The sequence below is a fragment of the Gossypium arboreum genome, chromosome 13 (genome assembly GCF_025698485.1).
Source record: "Gossypium arboreum isolate Shixiya-1 chromosome 13, ASM2569848v2, whole genome shotgun sequence".
In the NCBI taxonomy this organism is placed as follows: Eukaryota; Viridiplantae; Streptophyta; class Magnoliopsida; order Malvales; family Malvaceae; genus Gossypium; species Gossypium arboreum.
In genome coordinates, this window is record NC_069082.1 from 110,035,610 (window position 1) to 110,053,367 (window position 17,758).

Sequence of the window (17,758 nt, forward strand, 5' to 3'; positions counted from 1 at the left end):
TATTTATAAAAATATAAAAAATAATATATTTTAAATTTTTTTATAAATTTTAAAAATTTCACTAGCACAAATACAATATGGATACAAGTAAATATAGATAACCAATTACATATAAAATCTAACTAATACAACGCATTACAAATGAATAAAAAATAAAAAATTTACAAATAAAATATACATATGAAACTGAAATCTACACATCGTAATTATAAATAATAAAATTTAAACTCGAGAAGACATTGTAATTTTGAATTGAAAATAAGCTACGCAAAATTGAAACCTAATATCGAATATCAGCCCAAAACTTCTTTGCCACGGGATGTTGACAATAAAAAGGAATCTAAACGAAAAGAAAAGGTAAAAAATTGAATCGTCCAGTCCATCCCATCCATAAACAAGTTGTACTATTGGAGCAGTTCATAGTTGACTGAAGGGCCTACTTTATGAAGAAAGCAAATGAGGCCCATTTCCTATCACTTATTATTATTGTCTTGAATTCCCGTTTTGTCCCTTTGGAAGGTAAGATTCTATTTCTGTCCAAACAACAACGACCCAAACAGAATCTCGAACTTTTGGATGAATTTTTGAGCACGCAATTCGGAGTCACGTAGGCATCCCCGTTGCCTCGCTCCTCTCCTCTCCTCCCATATATGGTTTGAAAATTCCAACGGTTTCTAGCGGACTTTCCCGGGATTTTTTTAACTAAATTTAACCTCTTGAAACTTAAAATTTTCCATTTTTTGGATACAAGGAAATTTTTCCTTTACTATGGTCTCTTTTTTTCCCATTGTTTCACTCTCACTCTCATGTCTCTCTCAAAGATCACGCCTTTCCTGGAAATCTTAACCCTTTTTTGTCTGTCCTTTGAGGCTTAAGCATTCCCCTTCACTTAGTACTCTCCGTCTCCAAGCTTGCTTGCCCCGTATATCCCTTCCCCAAGTAATTTGCCTTGGGACTCTTTAAGACTCTTTTTAAGTCTCGTTTTTCTTAAAAGAAGAGAACTCACGAAAATAGAAACTTTCTACTGCTCAACCAAACAAAATCTTGTGCAGAACCCAAAACCCATGCTTAACTTCAGTAAAAATACCAAAATAAAAGTGAATCTTTTTGGTTCCGAGTTAGCGTTACTCATGAATTTAGATACTAGTTTTGATTTTCTCCTAAAACCCATTTTTCTTCATGGGTTTTCTGCAGCACTGCACATGGTTTTGTTGCTTTTCTTTTTGGTCTCATTGGTAGTGAACAGAGTTAAAGAAGCTCGTGAGGAAGGTTCAAAGGAGACGTTAAGGCAAAGGAAGGTTTCGTGGCATAAGCAAACTTTAGGCTGTTGTTTTGCTGTTTCAGCTTTTAATATTGTCTTGTGTTTGCTAAGTTATTTTTATCAGTATGGAAATGTTTGGTCTGAGGATAAGTTAGTAACTCTTTCTGACTATGTGCTGAAAATCCTTGTTTGGGGTGCGATGTGTGTTTATTTGCATTGTCAATTCTCCAATTACGGTGAACAGAAAAGGTTCCCGTTTTTGTTGAGAATTTGGTGGGGTTTTTATTTTTCATTTTCTTGTTATAGTCTTGTTGTAGACATTGTTGATCTAAAAAAACATGCGTCTTTCCCAAGCCAGTATTTAGTATCCGATGTTTTTTCTGTTATTACTGGTTTTTTCCTAAATATGGTGGCGTTTTTTCCTAAAATGAGGGTGAAGATGCCCTCCTTGAGGAACCCCTCTTGAGTGGAGATTCTAGTGTCAGTAATGGTGTAGAGTTGAGTAAGAAAAGAGGGGGTGTAGAGTTGAGTAAGAAAAGAGGGGGTGATACTGTAACTCCATATTCCAATGCTGGCATTTTTAGCATTCTTACATTTTCATGGATGGGACCTACTATTGCTACAGGCAATAAGAAAACTTTAGACCTTGAGGATGTTCCTCAGCTGGATAACAGGGACAGTGTCGTAGGGGCATTTCCAAAATTTAGAAACAGGCTTGAGGCAGCTGATGGTGAGGGAACTGAAGTTACGACACTTAAGTTGGTAAAGGCATTGTTCTTCTCGGTTTGGAAAGATATTCTTTGGACAGGTTTGTTTGTTTTTATGTATACTGTGGCTTCATATGTTGGCCCCTATCTTATTGACACTTTTGTTCAGTACTTGAATGGGCAACGGGTGTTTAAAAATGAAGGGTATCTTTTGGTTACTGCTTTCTTTGTTGCAAAGCTTGTAGAGTGTACATCTCAGAGGTGGTGGTTCTTTAAGTTGCAGCAGGTTGGAATTAGGTTGAGAGCAGTGTTGATTGCAATGATTTGTAATAAGGGTTTAACTGTTTCATGCCAGTCGAAGCAGAGCCAGACCAGCGGAGAGATCATCAATTATATGACCGTTGATGCAGAGAGGGTGGGTGACTTTAGTTGGTACATGCATGATCTATGGATGGTAGCTTTGCAAGTTACATTTGTTGGATATGGGTCCCATTATGTGGGAAACCCATATTTTTCCACAATGTTTTGTCTTCTTTGGTTTTTTCAAAAGCCAATTTTTTGGCCTTTTAAGGTGGGAGTGGGCAGCATTTTTATTGAGAGAAAAATTCTCAATTTCATCCAGAGAAAGAGAATGAGATTAAAGCTTGTTGGAGAAAAAGAGAAAAGAGAAAAATTAGTTTTTTTAAGTTTGGTGCAGCAGTGATCAACTCTTCGATCGAAGGTTCATCCGTGGTTCGATTGAGCTGATTTTTGGACAGCAGCTAGACGATAAGGTGTTCTTGACTTTGTACGGTCGGATTTTTCATCCGAGTCTTGTAGCAAAGAAAATACCTGTTTTTTAGCAGCTGCATTTTTGGTGATATTCTCTCATTTTTCTCTCTTTTGCTAAAGATTACATATTGTTAGCCTTGTTGGAGTTGAATGCTTGTTGTAGGCTTGATATTGTGATCTTGTAGTTGAACATTTGATGATAGTGGAGCTGTTGATCGGACTCTAAAGTCCTGTGGTTTTTACCCTTGATTTAGAGGGGTTTTCCACGTAAAAATACCGGTGTCTCTAATTATTTTTGTTGTGGTTGCATTAGTTGATTTGTGGTTGATTAAGGTAACATATCTTATGCTATTGTGCTTGCCATAATTTTTGACAGGAGTTATAGGGAGAGAAAGAACACCGGTTATGCTTTCGCTCTTCCCAACAAACTGGTATCAGAGCTTGGTTATTGTGTCAGATAATTATGGAAATTAATACGAGCAAGATGATTATGTTGAATGACACAAATTATCAACTTTGGCGGAATAAAATGAAGGATTTGTTGTTTGTGAAGGCTTTGCATCTTCCGGTCTTTACTACTCAAAAACCCGATTCGAAAAGTGATGAAGAATGGGAATTTGAGCATCAACAAGTGTGTGGCTTTATTCGGCAATTTGTTGAAGAAAATGTTTACAACCACATTGATCAGGAGACACATACTCGAACACTGTGGGAGAAGCTTGAAAGCTTGTATGTTTCGAGGTCGGGCAATAACAAGTTGTTTTTGCTGATGAAAATGATAGTGCTGAAATATAAAGAAGGAATGTCTATAGCTGACCATGTTAGTGAATTTCAGAGTGTGATGAATCAGTTGCTTAGTATGGGTGTCAAATTTGATGACGAGATTTTAGGACTTTGGTTGCTTGCTACTCTACCAGACTCTTGGGAGACCTTTTGGGTCTCACTCATTAATTCTGCCCCACAGGGTATTATTACTTTGGATTTGGCTAAGAGTGGTGTGTTGAATGAAGAGGTTAAAAGAAGATCTCAGGGTTCTACATCACAGTCCGAGGTGTTGGTTATCGAGAACAGAGGGAGAAATAGAGACAAAGATGGAAAGGGTAGAGATAAAAGCCGAAGCAAGTCAAGATCGAGATACAAGAATCTTGAGTGTCATTATTGTGGTAAGAAAGGTCATATCAAGAAATATTGCTTCAAGTGGAAGAAAGAGAACAAAGGTGGTGGTGATAAACACGATCGGAATGACGATAAAAAATCCGAGCGTGTTGCTACTATTGCTCGTGAAGACCTGTTAGTTATTTGTGATGAGAATTTGGTCAACCTAGCATGCGACTAGACTAGTTGGGTGATTGATACTGGTGCATCACTTCATATCACGTCGAGGAAGGAATTCTTCACATCTTATACTCCTGCTGATTTTGGGGTATTGAAGATGGGTAATGACGGTTTGGTTTCGATTATTGGTATGGGAGATGTTAGCTTGGTGAGTAACAATGGAACAAAGTTAACTCTCAAGAATGTCATACATGCACCGGATATCCGTTTGAATTTGATTTTTGCAGGAAAGCTTGATGATGAGGGATTCTGTAACACCTTCAGTGAATGGCAGTGGAAGTTGACTAAAGGCTCCTTGGTTGTGGCTCGAGGAAAGAAGAGCTCAAATTTGTACTTGATGCAAGCTTTGACTTCTCGAGAGACGGTGAATGTGACAGTGAATGACAACTCAACTGAGTTGTGGCATAAACGACTCAGTCACATGAGTGAGAAGGGGCTTAACTGTTTAGCGAAGAAGAATCAACTTTCGGGTTTAAAGAATGCTACACTGAAGAATTGTGCTCATTGTGTAGCAGGAAAGCAGAGAAGAGTTTCATTTAGAAGCCGTCCTCCTCATAGAAAATCAGAGTTGCTAGAGTTGATCCATTCAGATGTTTGTGGTCCGATAAAAGTAAGATCACATGGTGGTGCACTTTATTTTGTAACTTTCATTGATGATTGTTCAAGAAAGCTATGGGTTTACACTTTAAAGTCTAAAAATCAAGTCTTTGAGGTGTTTAAATAGTTTCAAACATCAGTTGAAAGGGAAACAGGGAAGAAGTTGAAGTGCATTCGTATTGATAATGGTGGCGAGTACACAGGGTCGTTTCATGAGTATTGTCTGCGACAGGGAATCATACATCAGAAAACACCACCAAAGACTCCACAGTTAAATTGGTTAGCTGAAAGAATGAACCGAACATTGATTGAGAGAGTCAGATGTTTGTTGTCAATGCAAAGTTGCCAAGATCGTTTTGGGCTGAAGCTTTGAATCTGATGACACATGTGATAAATCATCTCCTCTTGTTCCTTTGAAAGGTGATGTGCGGATAGAGTTTGGTTTGGTAAAGGCGTGTCATATGATCACCTATGTGTGTTCGGTTGTAAAGCATTTGTTCATGTTCCAAAGGATGAAAGATCCAAGTTGGATGCCAAGGCTCGACAATGCATTTTTATTGGTTATAGTCTAGATGGTGAGTTTGGTTATAGACTCTATGATCCAGTTCAGAAGAAACTCGTGAGAAGCAGAGATGTTGTCTTCATTGAGGATCAGACTATTGATGACATTGATAAGACGGAGAAAGTGGATTCACAAGGTAGTGGTGACTTGATCGATGTGAATCCGGTTCCTCTAGACTCTTCACCAGATCCTATCCAGGATGATGTGCATGGTGATGTTAGTGGTGACCATCAGACTATAGGTGACTTTGATACTCCCATGAATGATGTTGTGAATGATCAACAACAAGCACCTATAGCTCCACCAGCAGTTCCACTTCGAAGGTCTTCCAGAGATCGACGATCTTCTGTTAGGTATTCTCCTGATGAATATGTTCTTTTGGTGACGGGGAGAACACGAATGTTATGAAGAGGCTATGGAGAGTGAATGCAAAGATCAGTGGGTTGAAGCGATGAAAGACGAACTTCAATCCTTGCATGAGAACCATACCTTTGAATTGGTAAAACTGCCTAAGGGCAAAAGAGCTTTGAAGAATCGGTGGGTTTACAGGTTGAAGCAAGAAGAGAAGTCTTCATCTCCACGATACAAAGCTAGATTGGTCGTCAAGGGTTATACTCAGAAAAAGGGGGTTAATTTTGAAGAAATATTTTCTCCGGTTGTGAAGATGTCTTCTATAAGAACTATACTGAGTTTGACAGCTTGTTATGACTTAGAAGTTGAATAAATGATGTGAAAACCGCTTTTCTTCATGGTGACTTGGAAGAAGAGCTTTACATGGAGCAGCCAGAGGGTTTTGTTACATAAGGGAAAGAGGACTATGTGTGCAGATTGAATAAGAGCTTGTATGGTTTGAAGCAAGCTCCAAGGCAATGGTACAAGAAGTTTGAGTCTGTTATGGGGGAGCAAGGCTATAAGAAGACTACTTCTGATCATTGTGTGTTTGTTAAGAGATTCTCTGGTGATGATTTTATTTTTCTTTTGCTTTATATTGATGATATGCTTATTGTTGGTCAGAATGCTTCTAGAATTGAGAAGTTGAAACAAGAGTTGAGTAAATCCTTTGCAATGAAGGATTTGGGGCCAGCAAAGCAAATTCTTGGCATAAGATTGACACGTGATAGAAAGGCCAAGAAATTATGGTTATCACAAGAGAGGTATATTGAGAAAGTACTTCAAAGGTTTAGTATGGACAAAGCTAAAGCGGTGAATACTCCCTTTGCTATGCACTTTAGATTGAGTGTTAAGCATGGTCCTTCCACAGAAAAGGAGAAGGAAGAGATGCAGAAAATTCCTTACTCTTCAGCCATGGGTAGTTTGATGTACGCAATGGTTTGCACGAGACCAAACTTGCTTATGTTGTTGGTACAGTTAGTCTGTTTATTTCTAATCCAGGCAGAGAGCATTGGAATGCAGTGAAGTAGATTATGATATATCTTTGTGGCACTTCCAACATGAAACTTTGTTTCGGCAATGAGAAACATGTTCTTGTTGGGTATACAGATTCAGACATGGTCAGAGACATTGACTCGAGGAGATCTACTTCAGGTTACTTAATCACTTATGCAGGGGGAGCTGTGGCATGGCAATCAAGATTGCAAAAATGTATTGCATTGTCCACCACGGAAATCAGAGTTTATTGCAGCAACCGAAGCATGTAAGGAGATATTTTGGATGAAGAAGTTTGTGCATGAGCTTGGTTTTACTCAGGAGAAGTATATCCTGTATTGTGATAGCCAGAGTGCTATTTATCTTGGTAAGAACTCAACTTTTCATGCTAGATCTAAGCATATTGATGTGAGGTACCATTGGATACGAGATGTTCTTGAAGCTAAGCTATTAGAGCTTGAGAAGATACACACTAATGATAATGGTGCTGATATGTTGACGAAGACCTTACCAAGAGGAAAGTTTGAAGCATGTTGTTTGACCTCCAGCATGGAGGCATTCCCCACATAGTTGGAGGGGGAGATTTGTTGGGTATGGGTCCAACTATGTGGGAAACCCATATTTTTTGCCATAATATTTTACCTTCTTTGGTTTTGTCAAAAGCCAATTTTTTGGCCTTTTAAGGTGGGAGTGGGCAGCATTTTTATTGAGAGAAAAATTCTCAATTTCATCCAGAGAAAGAGAATGAGATTGAAGCTCGTTGGAGAAAAAGAGAGAAGAGAAAAATCAGTTTTTTCAAGTTTGGTGCAGCAGTGATCAACTCTACGATCGAAGGTTTATCCGTGGTTCGATTGAGCTGATTTTTGGACAGCAGCTAGACGATAAGGTGTTCTTGACTTTGTACGGTCGGATTTTTCATCCAAGTCTTGTACCATCAAAAATACCCATTTTTCAGCAGCTTCATTTTTGGTGATATTCTCTCATTTTTCTCTCTTTTACTAAAGATTACATATTGTTAGCCTTGTTGGAGTTAAATGCTTGTTGTAGGCTTGATATTGTGATCTTGTAGTTGAACATTTGATGATAGTGGAGCTCTTGATCGGACTCTAAAGTCCCGTGGTTTTTACCCTTGATTTAGAGGGGTTTTCCACGTAAAAATACCGGTGTCTCTATTTATTTTTGTTGTGTTTGCATTAGTTGATTTGTGGTTGATTAAGGTTGCTAGAGAACATATCTTGTGCTATTGTGCTTGCCATAATTTTTTACAGGAGTTATAGGGAGAGAAAAAACACCGGTTGTGCTTTCGCTTTGTTTCAGTTGTTCGGTTTCTTCCTAACAACATTAGCCTTGTTGATCTTGTATAAAAATCTCAGGCTAGCAGCCATCGCAGCTTTTGTCACAACAATACTTGTTATGTTGGCAAACATTCCTTTGGGGAAAATGCTAGAGAAATTTCAGGACAAGTTGATGAAATCGAAAGATGAACGGATGAAGGCCACATCTGAAATTTTGAGGAACATGAGAATTTTCAAACTTCAGGGTTGGGAAATGAAGTTTTTGTCAAAGATTATCGGGCTAAGGAGCGTTGAGGAAGGATGGTTAAAAAGATTTGTTTATACTAATGCTATGACCAGCTTTCTTTTCTGGATTGCACCTTCGTTTGTATCTGTAGCCACTTTTGGTGCTTGTATACTTTTAGGCATCCCACTGGAGTCAGGGAAGATACTATCCGCACTTGCAACATTCCGGATCCTTCAAGAGCCTATTTACAATCTTCCTGACACGATTTCAATGATAGTTCAGACAAATGTATCTCTTGATAGAATTGCAACCTTCCTTAGGCTTGATAACTTGCAGCCTGATGCCATGGAGAAGCTCCCAAGAGGTAGTTCCAATACAACAATTGAAATTGTTGACGGGAATTTCTCATGGGACTTGGCTTCTTCCTCTCCAACACTAAAAGACATAAATTTGAAAGTTTTCCATGGTATGAGGGTTGTTGTTTGTGGTACAGTTGGCTCTGGCAAGTCAAGTTTACTTTCCTGTATTTTGGGAGAAATACCCAAAATATCTGGAACTCTTTAAGTTCTGTGGTACAAAAGCCTATGTTGCTCAGTCACCTTGGATACAAAGTGGCAAGATCGAAGAGAACATATTATTTGGTAAGGCGATGGACAGGGAAAGGTACGACCAAGTGCTTGAAGGTTGTAGCCTTAAGAAGGATCTTGAAATCCTCTCATTCGGTGATCAGACAGTTATCGGTGAGAGGGGAATTAATTTGAGCGGTGGACAAAAGCAAAGAATACAGATTGCACGTGCTCTATACCAAGATGCTGATATATATCTTTTTGATGATCCTTTTAGTGCCGTCGATGCTCATACGGGCTCTTATTTATTTAAGGTAAAATCTTGTCTTTGTCTGATACTATAGCATGCATATTAAAGTTCTCATACTTTTATTTTATGCAGAAAGCTATACTGTTGTATTTGAGGTAATCAATTCAAATGCTAATATTTGCATCTTTCTTTAGTTTAAAGTAAAAAGTCAATTGATCTTTCTTCTTTTGTTGGTACATTGCCTGATTCTATATGTTTATCTTTGAATGGCAGGAAGTTTTACTTGGCATTTTGAGTTCAAAAACACTGATATATGTCACTCATCAAGTTGAATTTTTACCAGCTGCTGATCTAATCCTGGTAAGCTATTTATAGTTTCGGTGTTTTTTTTATCCTATCCCTCAGGTTCATGAAATAATATAAATTACTGGGTTCAACTTTTACTTTTTTTTATTAGGTGATGAAAAATGGGAGGATTACACAAGCTGGAAAGTCTAATGACATTCTGAATTCAGGTGCTGATTTTATGGAACTTGTGGGTGTACATAAGAAAGCATTGTCAGCCCTCGATACTGTTGAGGCAGGATCTATTTCTGAAAAACGTGTCAGCGAAGGAGATGGTGCTTCAAGAAGTGCCAGTGGGGAAATGCTGAAAGAAGGTAACGAGAACAGTAAAGTAGATGATGATGGGCCAAAAGGACAGCTTGTCCAAGAAGAAGAGCGAGAGAAAGGAAGAGTTGGGTTTTCAGTCTACTGGAAGTATATCACAACAGCTTATGGAGGAGCTCTTATACCTTTTATATTGCTGGCACAGTTTCTCTTTCAGGTTTTTCAAATTGGAAGCAATTATTGGATGGCTTGGGCATCTCCTGTGTCTGCCGATGTCAAACCTCCTGTTACCAACCTTACGTTAATTATTGTCTATTTAGCTTTGGCCTTTGCAAGTGCTTTTTCTGTCTTTGCCAGATCCATGCTTCTTAATACAGCTGGATATAAAACAGCCACTCTTCTTTTCAAAAAGATGCATTTATGCATTTTCCGTGCCCCCATGTTCTTCTTTGATTCCACACCTAGTGGAAGAATCCTAAACAGAGTAAGTATCTGGTATTCATGTCCCTTTTCCGGCATGTCTCCCTTGATTCTAAAATTTTCTTTTCCCGACTCTTATAGGCCTCTACAGATCAAAGTGTAGTAGATTTGACCATGCCATTACTAGTCGGGGCATTCGCCTTTTCAGTTATCCAACTCCTTGGAATCATTGTCGTCATGTCTCAGGTTGCTTGGCAGATCTTTATCATTTTTATACCCGTGATCGCTACCTGCATTTGGTATCAGGTAAATCTTGTTCTACGATGTTGTAAGCCAAATTGTGGATATCAAATACATGATCTCATTAACTTGCAACCATGTGCCAATATATTATAGTTCCCAAAGCTTGGTTTGAGAAAATATTCAACCTTGCATAATGCTTGGAGATACGAATTCTTATAAACATGTAGCCTTGCAGCAATATTACATATCTTCTGCTCGAGAGCTTGCACGGTTGGTTGGAGTATGCAAAGCTTCAGTAATACAGAGCTTTTCTGAAACAATTTTAGGAGCAACAACTATCAGGAGCTTTGATCAAGAATCAAGATTCCAGCAGAAGAACATGGAACTAATGGATGCTTATTCTCGTCCAAAATTTTATGTTACTGGTGCAAGGGAATGGCTGTGCTTCCGCCTCGACATGTTGTCTTCTATAACTTTTGCCTTTTCTTTGTTCTTTTTGATCTCTATACCTAAGGGAATTATTGATCTAGGTAAGTGATTGCAGATTGGCATCTTAATTTTAGTTTTCTGTAAAGGAGAATGACTGAATATATTTTTTTGCTTTTAGCCATTGCGGGTTTAGCTGTGACATATGGGCTCAATCTAAATATGTTGCAAGCTTGGGTAGTATGGAATATTTGCAGTATGGAGAATCGAATTATATCTGTTGAGAGAATTCTTCAATACAGTGGCATCCCTAGTGAGCCTGCCCTTGTAATTTTTGGAGTTTGAGAGTACTTTAACCTGGTAAAGTAAGAGTTGCAAACAGAGCACCGGCAGCAACGTATTATACCAGGATAAAATATGAAGGAAAAATGCTTGGAGTTCAAGCTTTTAGCTACTGTCAACAATGAAGAACAGAACTTAGAAGTTTTTAGAAGGCAAAGAAAGGTGGAGCATATGGAAGAAAATCTGATGATTTCATTCATTTGAAACATTGGCTTAAAGCCATTACATATACCAGTTATTTGGCTGGTCAAAAGATTAACAAATCCTTTACCTAAACACTACCTAACTCCACTAGTTACATAGGGACTAGGTGATTTTGCTTGCAAACATAAACAAAGCTGGTGATCAGCTCTATCACCATTAAATTACATCAAACATAAACTAAACTAAGTTCAAAATGAACTAGATTACAAAAGCATAGTTAAACGGTAACAAAATGTAACGAAACGGAAAAGAAGCATCAACCTCTTGATTGCATGTATTTTACAGGTAACTTGTGTGTATGAATTCTTGCACATACTTTACCCGGATAACATAAGTGCATTAATTTTCACGTGCTTGAATCTGCATGGGCTGCATGGGAACTAACTTCAACACTCCTCCTTAGTTTCCATGCTTGTAACACCTAGCTGCTTTCTCAGTTTTATAAACCTTGACACACCAAGGGCCTTTGTAAAGATATCAGCAACTTGTTCCTCTGAATTGCAATGAATTAGCTCCACCTCTCGAGCATGTTCCATCTCCCTTATCACATGTAACTTGATGCTGAAGTGCTTCGTTCTGCCATGGAAGACAGGATTCTTTGCAATTGCAACAGCAGACTTGTTGTCACAAAAGATCTTTGTTGCCTCCCTTTGATGTAGGTTAAGATCAGCTAGAATTTTTCTCAGCCATATGGCTTGATTTACAGCATTTACAGCTGCAACATATTCATCTTCTGCTGTTGATTGAGCCACAATCGATTGTTTCTTTGAGCTCCAACAAAACATGGTTGAGCCAAGGGTAAAAGCATATCCAGAGGTGTTTTTCATATCATCACTTGAACCAGCCCAGTCACTATCGGTATAGCCTTTCAACTTCAAGGTTTCAGCTTTGTTGAATAACACACCATAGTCAAGAGTGCCTTTGATGTACCTTAGCACTCTCTTTCTTTGCTTGAAAGTCTTTGGACATTACAAACAATGCATAAACCTTGATAACATACTTACAAAGAAACAAGATATCTGGCCTAGTTGCTGTCAAATATAACAAGCAGCCAACTAGGCTCCTGTAAGTAGACTCATTGACTGGTTCATGATCTCCTTGGCTTGACAGCTTCATTTCAACAGCAATAGGAGTGCTTGTTGGCTTACAATTCTCCATCGAGAACTTGGACAAAACCTTCAAGGCAAACGTTCTCTGTCCCAAGAAGATTTTTCCTTCTATTTGGAGCACCTCCATTCCCAAAAAGTATGTCATTAGCCCTAAGTCAGACATTTCAAACATGTTCATCATTTTGGCTTTGAATTCAGCCAACATATTTTGATCTCCTCCAGTCACCAAAAGATCATCGACATAGAGGGATACAATAAGCTGTATTTCAGCTTCATTCTTCTTGACATATAGTGTTAGCTCACTAGAACTCCTTTCAAACCCCAAGTGACCGGTGCTGTCGATCTCGCTATACCGGGCCCTTGGTGCTGTTTAGGCCATCTGAGCCTTCTTCAATTTGTATACCATGTCTTCTTTACCTGACACAACAAAGCCTTGAGGCTGATCAATGTAGATCTCTTCTTCAAGGAAGCCATTGAGAAATGCAGACTTCACATCGAGTGGTGGATTTTCCATCGCTTTACAATGCTAAGGCAATCAACAATCGATGGTGTCTAGCACGCTTGCTTGGTGCAAATGTTTCCAGTAGTCAGGACCATATTTCTATTGAATCCTTTGACTACAAGCACGGCCTTCAGTTTGTTCAAGCTCCCATCAGCATTTTGCTTGGCTCGATAGACTCACTTTATTGCAATAACCTTCCTCTTGGTGGTCTAGGAACCAATTCCATGTCCGGTTCTTCTCAATCATGGCAATTTCATCAACCATTGCCTGCTTCCGGCCTTCATCGACTTGAGCTTCTTCAAAACTGCATGGCTCCACTATGGCAACTTGAGCCCTTTCATAAATTTCAGCCAAAGGTCTAGTGCCTCTGACTGGCATGTCATCAATGTCCATATCAGGACTATTTTCTTCAGGCTCTGTTCGATCAACCACAAGTTCTTCAAAGACAGCTTCAGGTTCATTCTTGTCTCAATTCCAACAAGCCTTCTCATCAAACACTGCATCTCTGTTCACTTGGATTTTGTTGGTTAAAGGATCCAGGATCCTATAACCCTTTTTTACCATACTATACCCGGTTAAAATACCAGGAACAGCCCTTTTGGACAACTTGTCCCTCTTAACAGCTGGTACTTGGCTGTAACATAGGCAACCAAAGACTTTCATATGAGCCAATGATGGCTTGAACCCGAACCAAGCTTCAAAAGGTGTCTTGTGAGTAAGTGCTTTGGTTGGAAGCCTATTCTGAATGTAGACAGCAGTGTTGACAGCTTCAGCCTACATGGTCTTGGGCAAATTCTTCTCAAACAATAAACATCTGGCCATATCCATCAAGCTCCTGTTTTTCCTTTCACTAACCCCATTTTGTTGGGGTGTGTAGACATTGGTTAGCTGGTGTTTGATGCCAGTGTCTTTGCACAAAGCTTGGAACTGAGCTGAAGTGTATTCAGTTCTACTATCTGACCTAATGGTCTTTATCTTGCAGCTTGTTTCTGTTTCCACTGCAGCTTTGAACTTTATAAACACTTGAGCAACCTCAGACTTATGCTTCAAAAAATAAACCCAGTAGTATCTGGTAAAATCATCAATGAAGAGAATAAAGTACCTGTTGCCACTAAGTGACTCAGTTCTCATGGGGCCACAAACATCAGTGTGCACTAGTTCCAGCTTGCTTGATGCTCTCCAGGTGGTGTTTGCAGGAAATGGAAACCTAGCTTGCTTTCCCATCTGACAGACTTCACAAACATCTTTATTTTGAACTGTCTTGGTGAAGTTTTCAACCATTTCCTTACTGACCATCCGAGCCATAAACTTAAAGTTGGCATGCCCAAGCCTTTGGTGCCAAAGCTTGGAGTCTTCAGAAGAAACAATATAGGTATTATCAAAGCCTTTATTCCAGTCTACAACAAAGCTCTTTTCTGTCATGGCTACTGACATGAGCATGGATCCACTTGGATCACTAATCTGACATTCATTTCCTTTGAACACCACTGTATAGCCTTTTTCAACTAACTGAGCTATACTTAACAGGTTTCTGTCAATTTCAGGAACTAACAAAACATTTGAAATGATTTTGTTACCTGTTGGAGTGCGAATAACCACATCTCCCTTTCCTTCTGCCTTGATAAAGTGGTCATTGCCAACTTTAACTTGTGTTTTACAGCTTCTGTCTAAGGACTTGAAGATAGCTGCATCTGGTGACATATGGTTGGTGCAGCCACTGTCAAAGAGCCAACTATTTGAGTCTTTCTTACGGCGGTGAAAGGGAGGCGCAAAGACTGCTCCTTATTATCACTGCCTTCTTCAGCTATCCGAGCTTCAGCCTTATGTTGTTGGTTTTGACTAGGTCTGCCTTTTTCTTTGCAGACCCTTTCAACATGGTCTTTCTTTTTGCAGTGTTGACACACAGCATCTGGTCTGAACCAGCATCTGGCCTCTGGATGACCAGGTCTTTTGCAAAATCTGCAGAGTCGATCTCCTCCTCTTGCAGCATCAGGCTTAGGCCTATTTTTCCAGTTCTTCTTGCCCTTATAGGCAGTGGTACTTGAGGTTGCTTTAGCTTTGGCTTGAAAAGCTCCCTCCTGGTGCTCCTCCATTCTACTGGCTCTCCTTTGTTCCTGAGCATAAAGAGCATTAATGAGCTCTGTTAGAGAGATGGTTGCCAGGTCTCTCGAATCCTCCAAGGATGAGATCTTTGCCTCATATCTTTCAGGTAATGTTGAGAGCACCTTCTCCACAATTCTTGCCTCACTGAACTGTTCTCCTAACAATCTTATGCTGTTGACCACAGCCATTATCCTGTCTGAGTACTGCTTCACCGTCTCTTCTTCCTTTATCTTGAGATTTTCAAAATCTCTTCTCAAGTTTAATAGCTGCTGCTGCCTAGTTCTTTCAGTGCCTTGGAACTCCTCCTTGAGCTTGTCCCAGGCCTGCTTGAGAGTCTCACAAGCCATGATTCTGGTGAAAATAACATCAGAAACACAGTTCTGAATGCATGACATGGCCTTGTGCCTTTTGGTCCTCTCATCTGCATGTTGTCTGATTTGAGCCACTGTTGGATTGGCTCAAGTGGAGTGGCTCGACATCGGTGTTGAAAACTTCCTCTGAGATCAAAGGCACGTAGGTAAGTCCTCATCTTGACAACCCATATGTGGAACCCCTCACGATTAAAAACTGGTGGTGCTGCAGGAGAAAAACCTGATGAAGCCATTTAATTTTCAGCAATAGGACCTCTAAGATGAAAGCTCTTGATACCAATTGTTGGAGTTTGAGAGTATTTTAACCGGGTAAAGTAAGAGTTGCAAACAGAGCACCGGCAGCAACGTATTATACCTGGATAAAATATGAAAGAAAAATGCTTGGAGTTCAAGCTTTTAGCTACTGTCAACAATGAAGAACAAAACTTAGAAGTTTTTAGAAGGCAAAGAAAGATGGAGCATATAGAAGAAAATCTGATGATTTCATTCATTTGAAACATTGGCTTAAAGCCATTACATATACCAGTTATTTGGCTGGTCAAAAGATTAACAAATCCTTTACCTAAACACTACCTAACTCCACTAGTTACATAGGGACTAGGTGATTTTGCTTGCAAACATAAACAAAGCTGGTGATCAGCTCTATCACCATCAAATTACATCAAACATAAACTAAACTAAGTTCAAAATGAACTAGATTACAAAAGCATAGTTAAACGGTAACAAAATGTAACTGAGACGGAAAAGAAGCATCAACCCCTTCAGTTGCATGTATTTTATCCGGGTAACTTGTGTGTATGAATTCTTGCACATACTTTACCTGGATAACATAAGTGCATTAATTTTCACGTGCTTGAATCTGCATGGGCTGCATGGGAATTAACTTCAACAGTAATAGAAACTAATAGGCCGGACCGATCTTGGCCATTTTGTGGAGAAGTTCATATTCATGATCTGCAGGTAATGCAGTTGAATGAGGTTTATGACTCTAATTTGATGTATTATTTTTGAATTTACTGATGATGATCTATATAGGTGAGGTACGCCTCGTACATGCCACTTGTCTTACGAGGTCTGACATGCACATTTCCTGGAGGTTTAAAAACCAGCATTGTAGGGCGAACAGGCAGTGGCAAAACAACTCTCATACAAACACTGTTCCGAATTGTTGAACCTGCAGCAGGCCAGATTATAATTGATGGTGTCAGTATCTCATCAATTGGATTGTAAGATTTGCGGTTAAGACTCAGCATCATTCCTCAGGATCCTACCATGTTTGAAGGGACTGTACGAAGCAATTTGGACCCTCTCAAAGAGTACACAGATGAACAGATTTGGGAGGTGGGTTCATATCATTTTGATCCGTACCATTTCCTTTCTAATGAATGCAATCTTTTATGATTAGTATTTGAATCCTGACATGTATCAATGGTGCCTTAAGGTGTTGGATAAGTGCCAACTTGGGGATGAAGTTAGAAAGAAGGAAGGCAAGCTAGAGTCTTTAGGTCCGATATCCTATAACATAATATACAAATTGGTTGTTTTTGCTTTTGAATGTCATACAAATTGTTTAAGATCTACTTGATTTGAGTTTTTGAATGACAGTATTATGATTTGATGACATTGCTTCAACAGCTAGCAAGAATAGAGAGAATTGGAGTATGGGGCAAAGGCAGCTGGTCTGCCTCGTACTGCTCAAGAAAAGTAAGATCTTAGTACTTGATGAAGCAACGACATCGGTTGATACAGCTACTGATAATCTGATCCAGACAACCTTAAGGGAGCACTTCTGTGACTGTACGGTCATAACAATTACCCACCGAATAACTTCGGTTGTTGATAGTGATATGGTTCTACTTCTAAGTCAGGGTTAGTATTGCAGTAAATTATGATTTGCTTGCAACACTCTTTGAAGTTGCACTCCATTTAAAACTTGTAGAATTGTTGCAGGAGTTATTGAAGAATACGATTCCCCGGCTAGATTGCTAGAGAACAAGTCATCATCTTTTGCACAGCTTGTAGCGGAGTACAGTATAAGATCAAAATGAAGTTGACTGGTTTAGATGGTGGAAAAAATCAGGTGTTAATTTTACATCTTCATGTAGAAGAGTCCAAGTGCTCATTAGGGCGAAAGCAACGCAGGATGTTTTGTGCGAAACAATCCTTTCTTTTTTGCTTCCATAAACAGTTGTAGAAAATAATAAAGCATTGAGTCTTGTACGTTGTCCAAGACAGAGTTTCATGGAATGAAGTTAAAAGTGTTAGGAATCTAATAATGTTGTATAATCTCTTTTCATTTATAAAAGCTATTTAAATATGTATATATTTTAAATTTATTTAGGTAGACAAATCTTATTTAGTTAGATAAATTTTATTAATATTTTAAAAATATTTTATTTTATCTTTTAGTAGTTTATTAGGATAAGGGATTAGTAGTTTATTAAAATAACAGAATTATTTTCCCAATTATAAG

At 38.9% G+C, this 17,758-nt stretch overlaps 1 pseudogene; it reads left to right on the forward strand.

Annotated features, from left to right (window-relative positions):
* Positions 1 to 565: 565 nt before the first annotated feature.
* LOC108463381 (ABC transporter C family member 3-like) lies at positions 566 to 17,561 on the forward strand (annotated as a pseudogene).
* Positions 17,562 to 17,758: the final 197 nt, after the last annotated feature.